We start from the raw sequence: 14,066 nt of genomic DNA, 5'->3' as shown, positions 1-14,066 counted from the left end.
TGTATACCTGTGGTGGATCCATTTCGATATTTAGCAAAACTAATACAATATTGTAAAGTTTAAAAATAAAATAAAACTAAAAAATTAATTAAAAATAATAAAAATTAATAAAAATCACTATTTATGAATTTTTAAAATAAAATTCCCTTCCAAAATACAATGGGCTTAAACCAACCTGACCTGTAACGTTTGGTGTTCTGTCCACTCAGTCATCATCAGCATGGATTTCAATCACTGCACCACATTTTGATTTTCTGTCTCTTGGACCTATTCTAACCTCAATAGGAGCTCAGAGGGTAAAGAATCTGTCTGTAATGCAGGAGACCAGGGTTCAGTCCCTGAGTTGGGACGACTCCCTAGAGAAGGGACAGGCAGGAGAAGAGAGTGGCAGAGAATGAGATGGTTAGGTGGCATTACTGACTCAACGCACATGAATCTGAGTAAACTCCAGAAGATAGTGAAGGACAGGGAAGCCTGGTATGGGGCAGTCCATGGGTCCCAAAGAGTTGGACATGACTTAGCAACTGAACAACAAATCTATCTGCTCTAAGTTGAGTTGCTCCTTTGCTAAATGGCAGGGTGCTGTTCTAATGCAGCAGCTAATGCTTACTGCCCCTCCTTACCTCTTGGATATAACTTCTTGGCAAATCTGTTGTCTCTCAACAACCACCTTCTACACTTGCCTCTTCTAACTTCCCATCCCTTAAAACTCAGACAGGGGCTAAATTTATATGGGAAAAAAAGCATATGTATTTGGAAAGAATAATTTTTGACTCATTGCTAAATTGAAAGGTTTAAAATTAGAACCTGTATATATAGAGACAGCTAGTTTTTTCTTCTGCAGAGTAACATGCATAGCTTCTATAACAACTATTTTCTTGACAGTTTAGCAGATTTACCACTGTTTTTTGCATATTTTATATTCTTGTATGGTCTACAAGTGGCAGAATGAATACATGTTCAAGTATCTGATTAATGGAGAGGAGAAAATTTTGTGGCTTAGAGGGTGGATGGGGCTTTAATCCTAACACCCAATGACTATTCATTAATATTAGATATGCATACAGGCACACCTGATTTTATTGTTCTTTGCTTTATTGTGTTTCACAGAAATCGCTTTTATTATAAATTAAAGGATTATGGCAACCCTGTGTCAAATAAGTATATCAACACCACTATAGTAAGAATAGAGCTTTTCCCTTCTCTAGGGGATCTTCCCAACCCAGGGATTGAACCCAGATCCCCCACATTGCAGGTTGATTCTTTACCAGCTGAGCCACAAGGGAAGCCCATAGGGAGAATATATTAATAATTGAATATATTTATTATTTGCTCTATTCTTCTCATGATAAATATGTTGTAAATAGAGCTTATGTTAAAGGGTACCTAACTTTAAAAACTGAGGAAGAAAACACACTCACATAATATTTACTCTGTACCAGAAATTGTTCTCTGACCTTTCTAGCTTAAGTACCTATCCACTTAATAGTCACAGAAACCATTTAAGGTAGATTCTAATACCCTCCTAATTCTATTCTCTTTAAGTGACTTGCCCAACATCTCACATCTAGTAAGTAAAGGAGCTAGAACTTGATGCCAGGCAATCAGAGCTTTCAAAGATAGACTGTCAATGGCAAAGTACAATAATTATCAAAGGAGAAAATATAACTTGCAAATATATCACTTCACTAACATTAAGACCCTTTTTCTTGGACATGTAATTAATAAAGTTTAAGCCAATGCTCAACCTGAGAGTGACCATGCCAAGGAACTGACATAGAAGTTTACATTGCAAATTCGTTCACAAGGTGATTTACTAGTGAATAACAAATAGAAAGAGATAGGAAAACGAGGCACCACAGGCACTAGATAGAAAACAACGTGCATTCAACTGATTTCTAAAATTTTTAGACTAGTAATAAAATCCACTAAGAACAAATAAATAATAGAACTGTTTTCTTATAACAATCCTTCTATATTGTTTGGGGCAAGTAAAGTGTTCAAAACACTAGTCTTTATTACAATCTGTGTTACCTTCAGTAAACCAACAAACTTCTGAATTTTATTTTGGGTTTAGAAACAAAATATGATGACACCCATTTTAAAAATAAGTTATAAAATCAACAGAAATAAACTATAAACCAGAACTCTGATTTTATGGGTTATTTTTCAAAAACAAATGTAATCTTTTATATTAAAAATTAACATCACTAACATTTTTAATAATCGTTGTTGCTGTTCGCTTGCTAAGTTGTGTCAAACTCTTTGCGACAGCATGGACTGTAGCACACCAGGCATCCCTGTCCTTCACTGGATCCTGAAGTTTGCTCAAACTCATGCCCAGTGAGTCAGTGATGCTATCCTCTGCCACCCCCCCTTGCTCTTGCCCTCAATCTTTCCCAGCATCAGGGAAATTCCAATCAGGGGAATCCAATGAATCGGCTCTTCACATCAGGTGGCCAAAGTATTGGAGATTCAGTTTCAGTATCAATCCTTCCAACGAATATTCAGAGTTGATTTCCTTTAGGATAGACTAGCTTGATCTCCTTGCTGTCAAATGGACTCTCAAGAGTCTTCTCCAACACCACAATTCAAAGGCATCAATTATCATTATACTATATAATTTATTATAATACACATTATTAAGAAATATAAGTAAGATAACTTCTTAAAATACTGGTTTTTATCATGACATGCTGCTGAAGAGTATAAATTTCTGGAACGTAAAGGCAATTAATACAAGCAATAAAATCTATTTTCTTAGAAATCATTCTGTGTTTTACACTTTAACAAATACAGCCACTTTTCCCCTGTCAACCAGAGGACAAATAAAACCTAGAAAAGCCCACCCATTACAATATTCTATGAAAAAATAATTCTGGCCAATTGAGTTTTAACTATGTAGTATTTGTTGTAGCATACTAAAATTGGAAACTCAATGTGCTAAATTCATTTGTGTTTAAAGTTGACCCTATCTAATCACTTAGTTGTTTGTTTGTTTTTGTTTTTTTTGCCTAGGGAGTACTAGAGAAAATTAGTAATATTTTAATAAAAATTAAAGGATAAGTTGGGCTATGATTAGGGGTTTAATACAATATCTGATTCAATCATTATTAGAAAAGTTAATTTGTGTATTTCCTAATGAGATATAAAATAAACAAAAAATGTGTATCTATAGTTTTGTTTCTATAACTAACAAAAAATGTTTTCAAGAAAGATATTTGGCAAATTCATAGCCTCTAAAAAACCAAGAAACATTCCAGGGCTGACTGGAAAAACAGAAAGAATATTGACAAAATGCCTAGATTTATCATCAGTACTATTAAATCATATCATCAATACTGTCAAAAAGCAAGCACTTTTTGTTGGACAAATTTGTAACCCAATGCATATATCTGTCATTTTTAAATATAAATTCCTCCATAAAGATGGCATAAAATCTATATCATCTTTGTCTCAATGATATTCTTTTTTTAAGTGTAAATAATAATTGAAAAGAATGCTTTATTTCTTTTTACTAACTTAAAAGGCTAGGAAAAGACCTGTTTTTTATTCTAAAATGCTGATCAGATTAAATATTCTGGGTGGTGTCAGGTTTTACTACAATCATGCTCCAGAAGATGTACAATCACTTTTTCTTCTTAACCATGAGTAAATCACAGTATTTGAACTTGACGGTAATATTTAAAAGTAAAACAGCAGAAATGTCAATGACAGTCTTGACAAAAGACTAGATACTGCAGAAAACCAAAAATCATCTTTTTCAGAACAAAGTACAATATTTCTCTCATAGCACATCTTTAAATAGCTGTCACCTTTGCTTAAACTGATTTACTTTTATCATTAAAAAGCTCCACCCATTTAAAGTAGGAAGGATAATCCATTTTCCCGAATATTTTACATAAAGCCATACCAAAAGACAAAGGACCGGACTAAGTGATATTTCAATGTTCTTTTCATCTTTTGGACATAGTATGACAGATTAGAAAGGATATGTACTTTGGAGACATTTTACAAGCTATATAAAGCTTACTTTGCTCATCTAGAAAATCAGAGTAGTAACTTTTTCAAAGCTGTACCCTAAAAACTGGGCTTCCCTGGTAGCTCAGTGGTAAAGAACCAGATGCCAATTCAGGAGATGTGGGCTTGATCCCCGATTCAGGAAGATCCCCTGGAGAAGGAAACAGCAACCAACTCCAATATTCTTGCCTGGTAAATCCCATAGACAAAGAAGCCAGGAGAGCTACAGTCCATGGGATGGCAGAGTCAAACATGACTTAGTGACTCAACAACAACAATCCTAAGAATTATGTCACACACGTAGTATGGCATCTGGCACATAGCAGGTACTTCTCTTAGGTCAGTTTCCCTAGAAACAGTCTACAATTGTAATTTTTATTGTAAATGAGTGTTGAGGGTATCTTCTCAGGTGAAACCTTTTGAAGTGAAGGAAGGAGGGCAGAGCTTAAAAATAATCTAGTCAAAGATGAGGGTTTGGTTCAGTTATTTGCTAATAAGTGGTTCTAGGAGACAATATAAAAAGAAAAAAGAAGAAAAGAAACTGTTGTTTTTAAAATGTATCTCTTTCTGTGGCATAAATACTCTTACCTTAGTCAGTTTTAAGTTACACACATGATGTCACTGAACAGAATTTAAAGGAAATCTTAATCAGTTTCAGTGCAAGGTGGCTCTCACACACCACAGTATTAGATTGATCCCTCAGAGATTTCTGGAATGTTAAAAATACACTGCAGAGTTATCCCACTTAGAGGCAAGAGGGGCTGCCCTATAGCATACCAGAATCAGTCAGTCCTAAAGTGTGGGATATCCTGGGGAAAATGATACAGTCTCCACAGGCTTCCATCACCAAGTGCAATTCTCAGAAATCAGTTATGAACTGTTATCAGCCCAGAGACTACAGTAGCTGGGAAATAAGTGCTTCTACCCGGTAGAGGTGATTCTGGTGGGGCAGCAATATCAGCCAGTATGATGCTAAATTAGTATAATACCCAAGTGATCCTTGCAGTCCAGATGCACTTTATTAAGTTTGTTCTAACTTGCTTCACTCTGTCTGACACATCTAGGTCCAGCCACGGCGCAACAAATGACCCAATTTCATTTCTTTTTATGGCTGAGTAATGGGAACCTGCTGAGCTTGGTGCACTTTGGTGACCCAGATGGGTGGGATGGGTTGGGGGAGGGAGAGAGACCCGAGAGGGAGGGACATATGTATACATATGGCTGATAGCTCTGGAGTACAGCAGAAACTAACACAACACTGTAACGCAGCTATATCCCAATAAATTAAAAAATGGTTGTTCTATCACCTTAGATAAACCAAATGATATTTGAACTTGCTTCAAAATAAAACACACTACCAATATTTAGTAAGGGGATGCTGTGCTTGAATGAACTTTTTTCCTCTTCTCTGTTTTATTTCTAAAAATCAGGACCTCAGGCTCCTGAATAGAATAAGCAGCAACAGCTTCTGTTTTACCCCAGAACCGTAAAATGAAAACAGCTGACCAAGATCTCTGTGGAGATGATCAGAAGGCAAATATTAGTAAAACTGCCTCTTAAATCGTAGTATAGATACAGAGGGAAGATGTGGGAATTTCTTGATTTCTGATGGTATTTGGGTTTAAGGAAAGTTAACTTACCCTGTGGGCTGTTCTGCCCCCGTTCATCAGTGACTCTACGCTGTAACTCTCTGGTCCTTTCATTTGATGGTGCAAGATCCCAAGTAAATGATGGCAACAAACCATGAGATTTGGAATGAACAGTTTTGTATTTAGCTGTCCATACATCTGTCAATCGATCAATCAATCAATCAATGTCTAAAATCTTTAAAAGGCCAAGGATGGTTAAGACAGGAGGGAAATTTATATTGTTTCATAGGCTATAGGAACTAGTTTAAGCTAATAAAAAGGTATATTATTTTAAATATTGCACTACCTTATCCTCAACTGAGAGTCTTCAAATCCATTGAAGCTGTTAGAAAAACTCTTCAATGAAAAGCATCAGAATTCTGCTGAAGATCTGACTGTTTCAGTAGGAAGTATGAAATTAAAGTATTATAAAGCAATGTTTTGTCAATGTCCCTTATTCACATACCAAATTATCTGAATCTCACTGTTTTGATTGGTTAAGATTTTACATGTTTTATTTGCATGCTACTATTTGGTTTCCAAAAATATTTTGCTGAGAAATCTTTGAAAAAAATCTGCAGTAAGTGGAAGCTAAAGTTAAGATAGTATATACTGATAACAGCAATAACTTAATGCAAAAAAAAAATAGACCTGTTAGTATAAGAAATATTATAGAGTTTTCTAACTGAAGAATATTGCAAACAGTCATCAGTTTTGAGTTAAGCAGTAACTCAAAAATTTCTCTTCAACCACAAGATAACCTTACCTTAAATTCTAGTTTTCTTGCACAAAATTCTTATTACTTTGTTTTCAGTCATAAGAATTACATGTTCATAAGTATATTTTTGGATAGAGAAGGAAATGGCAACCTGCTCCAACACTCTTGCCGCGGAAATCCCATGGGTAAAGGTTCTTGGTGGGCTACAGTCCACGGGGTCACAGAAGAGCTGGCCACAACTTAGCAACTAAACAACAACAAAGTATATTTTTAAGAACTATTACTTGAAAATAGGTAAACTTGGGTGTTAGACATGCATGAGGTGGAACACAGGGCAAAAGGGAGAATGAATACAAACTGTGTGAGTGAGACTGCCTGAACCAAGCTGAAGTTTTCTGCTTTGCTCTGTTTGATGCTGCTAGGAATATATCATAGATGGAAAACACTGTTATACCCTTGAGTATTTTTAAGGAAACTTGAAAAATATCAATACCCAAGGTTTCCCCACAGAGCCATCTAAGTTCTAGCCTTTGTTGCCACAATCATTTTGGAACCTTGAAAAGGGCAATCATCAACTTTCAAACACAAACCTAAAACACAAAATAAAAGTGGCAATAGATATAGTTGTTCAGAAAACAACACACACTAACACACACCAAGATCTTCACAGTCATATTAATTTGAGCAACGACAAAAAAGAACATGTCATTGAAACTGTGGGGATACACAAACTAAAAAACTTAGCAAAGAAAGATTAGTTTTATGCTACTAACTGATACACATTTAAATTATGTGATCACTGTTCACTTTTTTACTTTGTATTATTTTTAATTCTAGTAAATGGGTAAAAAAACTAATATAGGATAGAATTAACTACCATCTCTGGTTCAACTCTATTTTCTTTCCATAAGATTTTATTTCAAACTTTTTATTTTATATTAGAGTAGAGCCAATTAACAATGTTCTGATAGTTTCAGGTGAACAGTGAAGGCATTCAGTCATACATATACATGTATCCAAGCTATTAAGTTCCTAAAACAACCAGTGCTCCATGTAAAAGGATTTCAGGTAATAATCCTTTTATGTACTGTACTCTTTAACAAGACTCTGTACCCTGACACTGAAAATACATTGCAAGATATTAGTCTTAACTTCATCTCTAGAAACAGAGCAAAACAGCTTGACCATGAGAGTCAAACTGAACATGAACCAGACTTTGACACACACTATGTCACAACCCTAGATGAGGTAACTTCTCTAAGCTTCAGTTTCCTCCTCCACAGAATGAAGACTGCAGGAAGAACTAGAAGATCTATGGTTCCTAAAGTTGTTAAAACCACAGCTGGAACAAGGGAAATGCTCAGGAAATGTTGTCCATTCAGAGGCTCAGATGTTGGAGATACACAGTCCGATGTCCAATAAGTCAAATATGTACTTTGCTCTACAGAAGGACACACAAAGATTTATGATCAAATGTTTTAGGAATATTGATAAAATAATACAAGAAGTCTTATAAAAACAATTTCCAACAATTTCCAAAACCAATGCCCCAAAGTGCTTATTTTTTCAGCCATAGTGAAAGTCGCTCAGTTGTGTCCGACACTGCGAACCCATGGACTATACAGTCCATGGAATTCTCCAGGCCAGAATACTGGAGTGGGTGGCCTTTCCCTTCTCCAGGGGATCTTCCCAACCCAGGGATTGAACCCAGGTCTCCTGCAGGTGGATTCCTTACCAGCTGAGCCACAAGGGAAGTGCTTGTTTTTTCAGCCATTAAAAAAAAAAAAAAAAAAACTTAAAAAAAAAAAGATGGATTAGGCAAAAACACTAAAAATCTTCTTACTTGTCTTATCATCCAAACAGGAAAACTGATTCCAATGCAAACTTCTCAAGTGGGAGTAAATTTGAAAATGTTAAAATAGGGGATTGTTTTTTTTTCCATTTTCAATTGCACCCCCAATTTAAATAAATTAGAAGATAAAAATAGAAAATCCAAACCTCAACTAATAAGAGTTTAAGAAAACAAGATTAGAGTAAAAGGAAGTAGTAACCATAAAGAAATAGTATAATGAAATTTCTCAGAAATGAAGATGCATTTCCAGATGGAAGGGACCACACGCCCATGAAAGAGATGAAGACGACCTACATGAAGGCACACTGCCACCACATTTCAGAAAAGCATCAGAGTCGCCACTTCATCCCATTCTCCTTTCTAGTAAATATTAAGAAGTCAGATGACACTGGATCCCCAATTTTACTCTTTCCTTTTTGGAGACATCTGGAGTCTTCTCTTCAACTTTAATTTTCTGAAATCTTAGAGTCATAATATTGATTTATATATCAACTATACTTCAATTTAAAAAAAGAATGCATGAAAAAAATAAACAAAAATGATACCAGCTTAATAAAAAATAATTTGATTATTGGGAAGATAACACTAGCAAAGTTTATACACACTGGATATATGGAGTAAATACCTGAAGTAAGGTTTAAAGTGATATCTTAAGACATTCTGAGCATCAAGGTTTACTATTCTGTATACAACTGCAAACCAATGTCCTCTGTGTGCTTTATCTGTAGGGGTGAATAAAGACATTTACTTTAGCTACCAAAGGAAAAAAGTGAGGACTTTAGGTTAGAGATTGACAGTACAGAGGACCAATATTTCCATATTCCTATTTTTTTAAATGATAAAATATTTCCCTTAGAAGGTAAAACTAATAAAATACAAACTTTATGAAAGAATATACAGAAAGGAAATGTTAATTAATTGCAATAAAATTATTTTATTGCCAAGAGTGAATGTCAACATTTTCAGAATCAGCGAACTAAAATGGACTGGAATGGGTGAATTTAACTCAGATGACCATTATATCTACTACTGCAGACAATAATTCCTTAGAAGAAATGGAGCAGCCATCACAGTTCAACAAAGAATACAAAATGGAGTACTTGGACGCAATCTCAAAAATGACAGAATGATCTCTGTTCCTTTCCAAGGCAAACCATTCAATATCACAGTAATCCAAGTCTATGCCCCAACCAATAATGCTGAAGAAGCTGAAGCTGAATGGTTCTATGAAGACCTACAAGACCTTCCAGAACTAACACCCTAAAAAGATGTCCTTTTCATGATAGGGGACTGGAATGCAAAAGCAGGAAGTCAAGAGATACCTGGAATAACAGGCAAATTTGGCCTTGGAGTACAAAATGAAGCAGGTCAAAGGCTAATAGAGTTTTGCCAAGAGAATGCACTGGTCATAGCAAACACCCTCTTCCAACAACACAAGAGAAGACTCTACACATGGACATCACCAGATGGCTAATACTGAAATCAGACTGATTATATTCTTTGCACCCAAAGATGGAGAAGCTCTATACAGTCAGCAGAAACAAGACCAGGTACTGTGGCTCACATAATGAACTCCTTATTGCCAAGTTCAGACTGAAATTAAAGAAAGTAGGGAAAACCACTAGACCATTCAGGTATGACCCAAGTCAAATCCCTTACGATTACACAGTGGGAGTAAGAGATTCAAGGGATTAGATATGATAGACAGAGTGCCTGAAGAACTATCAACGGAGGTTTATGACATTGTACAGGAGGCAGAGATCAAGACCATCTCCAAGAAAAAGAAATGCAAAAAGGCAAAATGGTTGCCTGAGGAGTCCTTACAAATAGCTGTGAAAAGAAGAGAAGCCAAAAGCAAAGGAGAAAAGGAGAGATACACCCATTTGAATGCACAGTTCCAGAGAAAAACAAGGAGAGATAAGAAAGCCTTTCTCAGTGATCAATGCAAAGAAATAGAGGGGGGGACAAAGAATAGGAAAGACTAGAGATCTCTTCAAGAAAATGAGAGACACCAGGGAAATTTTCATGCAAAGATGGGCTCAATAAAGGACACAAATGGTATGGACCTAACAGAAGCAGAAGATATTAAGAAGAGGTGGCAAGAATACAGAGAAGATCTGTATACTATATATACTATCTGTACAGTATAGATCTATACAGATAGATAGATCTCTACAGATCTATAGATCTGTATACTATATATACTGTATACTATCTGTATACTATACAAAAAAGATCTTCACAATCCAGATAATCAAGATAGTGTGATCACTCACCTAGAGCCAGATATCCTGGAATGCAAAGTCAAGTGGGCTTTAAGAAGCATCACTACAAACAAAACTAGTGGAGGTGATGGAATTCCAGTTGAGCTATTACAAATCCTAAAAGATGATGCTGTGAAAGTGCTGCACTCAATATGCCAGCAAATGTGGAAAACTCAGCAATAGCCAGAGGACAGGAAAAGGTCAGTTTTCATTCAAATCCCAAAGAAAGGAAATGCCAAAGAATGCTCAAACTACCACACAATTGTACTCATCTCACACAGTAGCAAAGTAATGCTCAAAATTCTCCAAGCCAGGCAACAGTAGGTAAACCGTGAACTTCCAAATGTTCAAGCTGGATTTAGAAAAGGCAGAGGAACCAGAGACCAAATTGCCCACATCTATTAGATCATCGAAAAAGCAAGAGAGCTCCAGAAAAACATCTACTTCTGTTTTACTGACTATGCCAAAGCCTTTGGCCATGTGGATCATAACAGACTGTGAAAAATTCTTAAGGAGATGGGAATATCAGACCACCTGACTTGCCTCTTGATCCGTATGCAGGTCAGGAAGTAATAGTTAGAACTAGACATGGAACAACATACTGGTTCCAAATAGGGAAAGGAGTATATCAACGCTGTATATTGTCACCCTGCTTATTTAACTTACATGCAGACTACATCATGAGAAATGGTGGGCTGGATGAAACACAAGCTGGAATCAAGATTGCTGGGAGAAATATCAATAATCTCAGATATGTAGATGACACCACCTTTATGGCAGAAAGCAAAGAAGAACTAAAGAACCTCTTGATTAAAGTGAAAGAGGAGAATGGAAAAGTTGGCTTAAAACTCAACATTCAGAAAACTAAGATCATGGCATCCAGTCCCATAACTTCATGGCAAATAGATGGGGAAACAGTGGAAACAGTGACAGGCTTTATTTTTGGGGGGTCCAAAATCACTGCAGATGGTGACTGCAGCCATGAAATTAAAAGACTCTTGCTCCTTGGAAGAAAAGTTACAACCAACCTAGACAGCATATTAAAAAGCAGACACATCATTTTGCTAACAAAGGTCCATCTACTCAAAACTATGCTTCTTCCACTAGTCATGTATGGATGTGTGACTTAGACTATATGAAAGCTGACTGCTGAAGAATTGATGCTTTTGAACTGTGGTATTGGAGAAGATTCTTGAGAGTCTGTTGGATAGCATTGAGATCTAACCAGTCCATCCTAAAGGAAATCAGCCCTGAATATTCATTGGAAGGACTGATATTGTAGCTGAAACTCCAATACTTTGGCCACCTGATGCAAAGAACTGACTCATTTGAAAAGACCCTGATGCTGGGAAAGATTGAAGGTGGGAGGAGAAGGGGACAACAGACGATGAGATGGTTGGATTTTAGCACCAACTCAATGGATATGAGTTTGATTAAACTGTGGGAGTTGGGGATGGACAAGGAGGCCTGGTGTGCTGCAGTCCATGGGGTCACAAAGAGTCAGACACAACTGAGCAACTGAACTGATGGTGACGGCGGGAAAAGTTAAACACATACATATAAAATGTAAAGAATTCAAGGGAAAAAATAACATTATTTCAACACGTTCTGAGGCACTTTATAAAATTAATATTGATAATCATTTGGGGAATACAGTATTTTTCACTATGGAAACTAAAATGAAAATCACTGTACTTGCTTGTACAATCTTTAGTCAAGAAAAACATACTGACTTGCATTGAGGTTTAGGCTCTGATAAAACTACCTAATTCGACCCAGTGGCCTTTCATTAACAAATCTATTGCCTCTTAAGACAGAAAGTGAAATGAGTAAGATGGTATCACATTCTACCATGAAAAGTGTAACATTTCATCAAATATGCTTTTGTAAGCATTCACTAAGATGTAATCAGGTGAAAATAAAAAGATGATAATATTTTTATTTAGTGTGCTTGATCATCTGAAAATATATATGTTTTTTATTCACCTCAGATCATCTGAAAATATGTATGTTTTTTTATTCACCTGGAGAAAATTTCAAAGGTGACTTTGCTTAGAACAAAGAAGATTGCAATGACAGGGAACACAAAAGAGATAGAAACTGCTATCCTCCTCTGTCTCATATTCCACAACCAAATATGGAGAATGGCCTAGGGTTAGCAGGCGTGTCCTGATGGTGGTCAGTCTATTAAAAAAATACATACTGCAAATCTGTGCCATGTTCTGGGAAAGAGTTATGATCAGGTCAGGGGCTTTGTTACTGTTCAAATCTTAGCTCAGCATGTCTCAAAGTTTAAGGTGCATGCAAATCACCTTGTCAGCTTGTTAAAATGTACTTTCATTTAGCAGGACTGGGGTAGTGCCTAAGAATCTGTATTTATATCATATTTCCAGGTGAGGCCCATGCTGTCTCTCTTTGGTATGCTCAGCCACTCTGTCATGTCCAGATCTTTTTGTGACCTCATGGACTGCAGCCCGCCAGGCTCCTCTGTCCATGGAATGCTCCAGGAAAGAATACTGGAATGTATTGCCATTTCCTCCTCTAGGGATTCTTCCTGACCCAGGGATCGAGCCTGCATCTTCTTCACTGAAAGCAGATTCTTTAGGACTGAGCCACCTGGGAAGTCCTCCTCTCCGTAGATCACACTATGATCAGAAAGGGTTTACAATGCACAAAACAGTTATTCAGTTTCAGAGAGTCAAGGTTCATGTGACAGGAGAGGGCTAAGAGAGTTAAATTTATCATTTCTCAATAGAGTATATAGTTTTAAGCTAATAATTATTGTCAATGAAATAGGCAATTCAAAACATTCTAGAGACCCTGTGCACTAATGGTGAACATTTTCCCAAGGTCATTCCTGCAAGAAAGCATAACCTGCTACTTTCTTACAATGTGAATCCCATGCACTTGAATAAGAACTGCATGAACATCCAACTGTAGACATGGCAACATTTCTAGATAAAAGTACACTCCAAACATTAACACTAGTTCAGGATTAGTCAGCCTGATGTAGAGAAAACTCCAAATTAGGGATTCCCCAGTGGCTCAACAGTAAAGAATCTGCCTGCAATGTGGGAGATGGTGGGTTCGATCCCTGGTTCAGGAAGATCCCCTGGAGAAGGAAATGGCAACCCACTCCAGTATTCTTGCCTGAGAAATCCCATGGACAGAGGAGGGACATGACTTAGCAACTAAACAACAGTTTTACAACATGGATACCATTCCAATTGTAAATTCCAGCTCAAAATAGGCTACTGTGTTATGGGCTCTCCTAAGGCCTTAACTAACTTTTAAATAAACTTTCCCTAAAGGTCCGTCTAGTCAAGGCTATGGTATTTCTAGAAGTCATATATGCATGTAAGAGTTGGACTATAAAGAAAGCTGAGCGCCGAAGAATTGATGCTTTTGAACTGTGGTGTTGAAGAAGACTCTTTTTTTTTTTATTTTTAAACTTTACATAATTGTATTAGTTTTGCCAAATATCAAAATGAATCCGCCACAGGTATACATGTGTTCCCCATCCTGCAAGGAGATCCAACCAGTCCATCCTAAAGGAGATTGGTTCTGGGTGTTCATTGGAAGGA

The 14,066-nt window shown here is 36.6% G+C and overlaps 1 long non-coding RNA gene across 1 annotated transcript in view; it reads right to left on the bottom strand.

Annotated features, from left to right (window-relative positions):
• Positions 1–6,984: 6,984 nt before the first annotated feature.
• The window catches only part of LOC123332760, a 50,440-nt gene continuing 43,358 nt past the window's right edge, over positions 6,985–14,066 (bottom strand). The window contains exon 3 of the long non-coding RNA XR_006549775.2: positions 6,985–7,807. This is a non-coding gene — a long non-coding RNA (uncharacterized LOC123332760). The remainder of the gene's footprint in view (positions 7,808–14,066) is intronic.

The sequence above is a fragment of the Bubalus bubalis genome, chromosome 3 (assembly GCF_019923935.1).
Source record: "Bubalus bubalis isolate 160015118507 breed Murrah chromosome 3, NDDB_SH_1, whole genome shotgun sequence".
Taxonomy (NCBI): Eukaryota; Metazoa; Chordata; class Mammalia; order Artiodactyla; family Bovidae; genus Bubalus; species Bubalus bubalis.
This window is presented reverse-complemented; position numbering and strand designations above follow the sequence as displayed.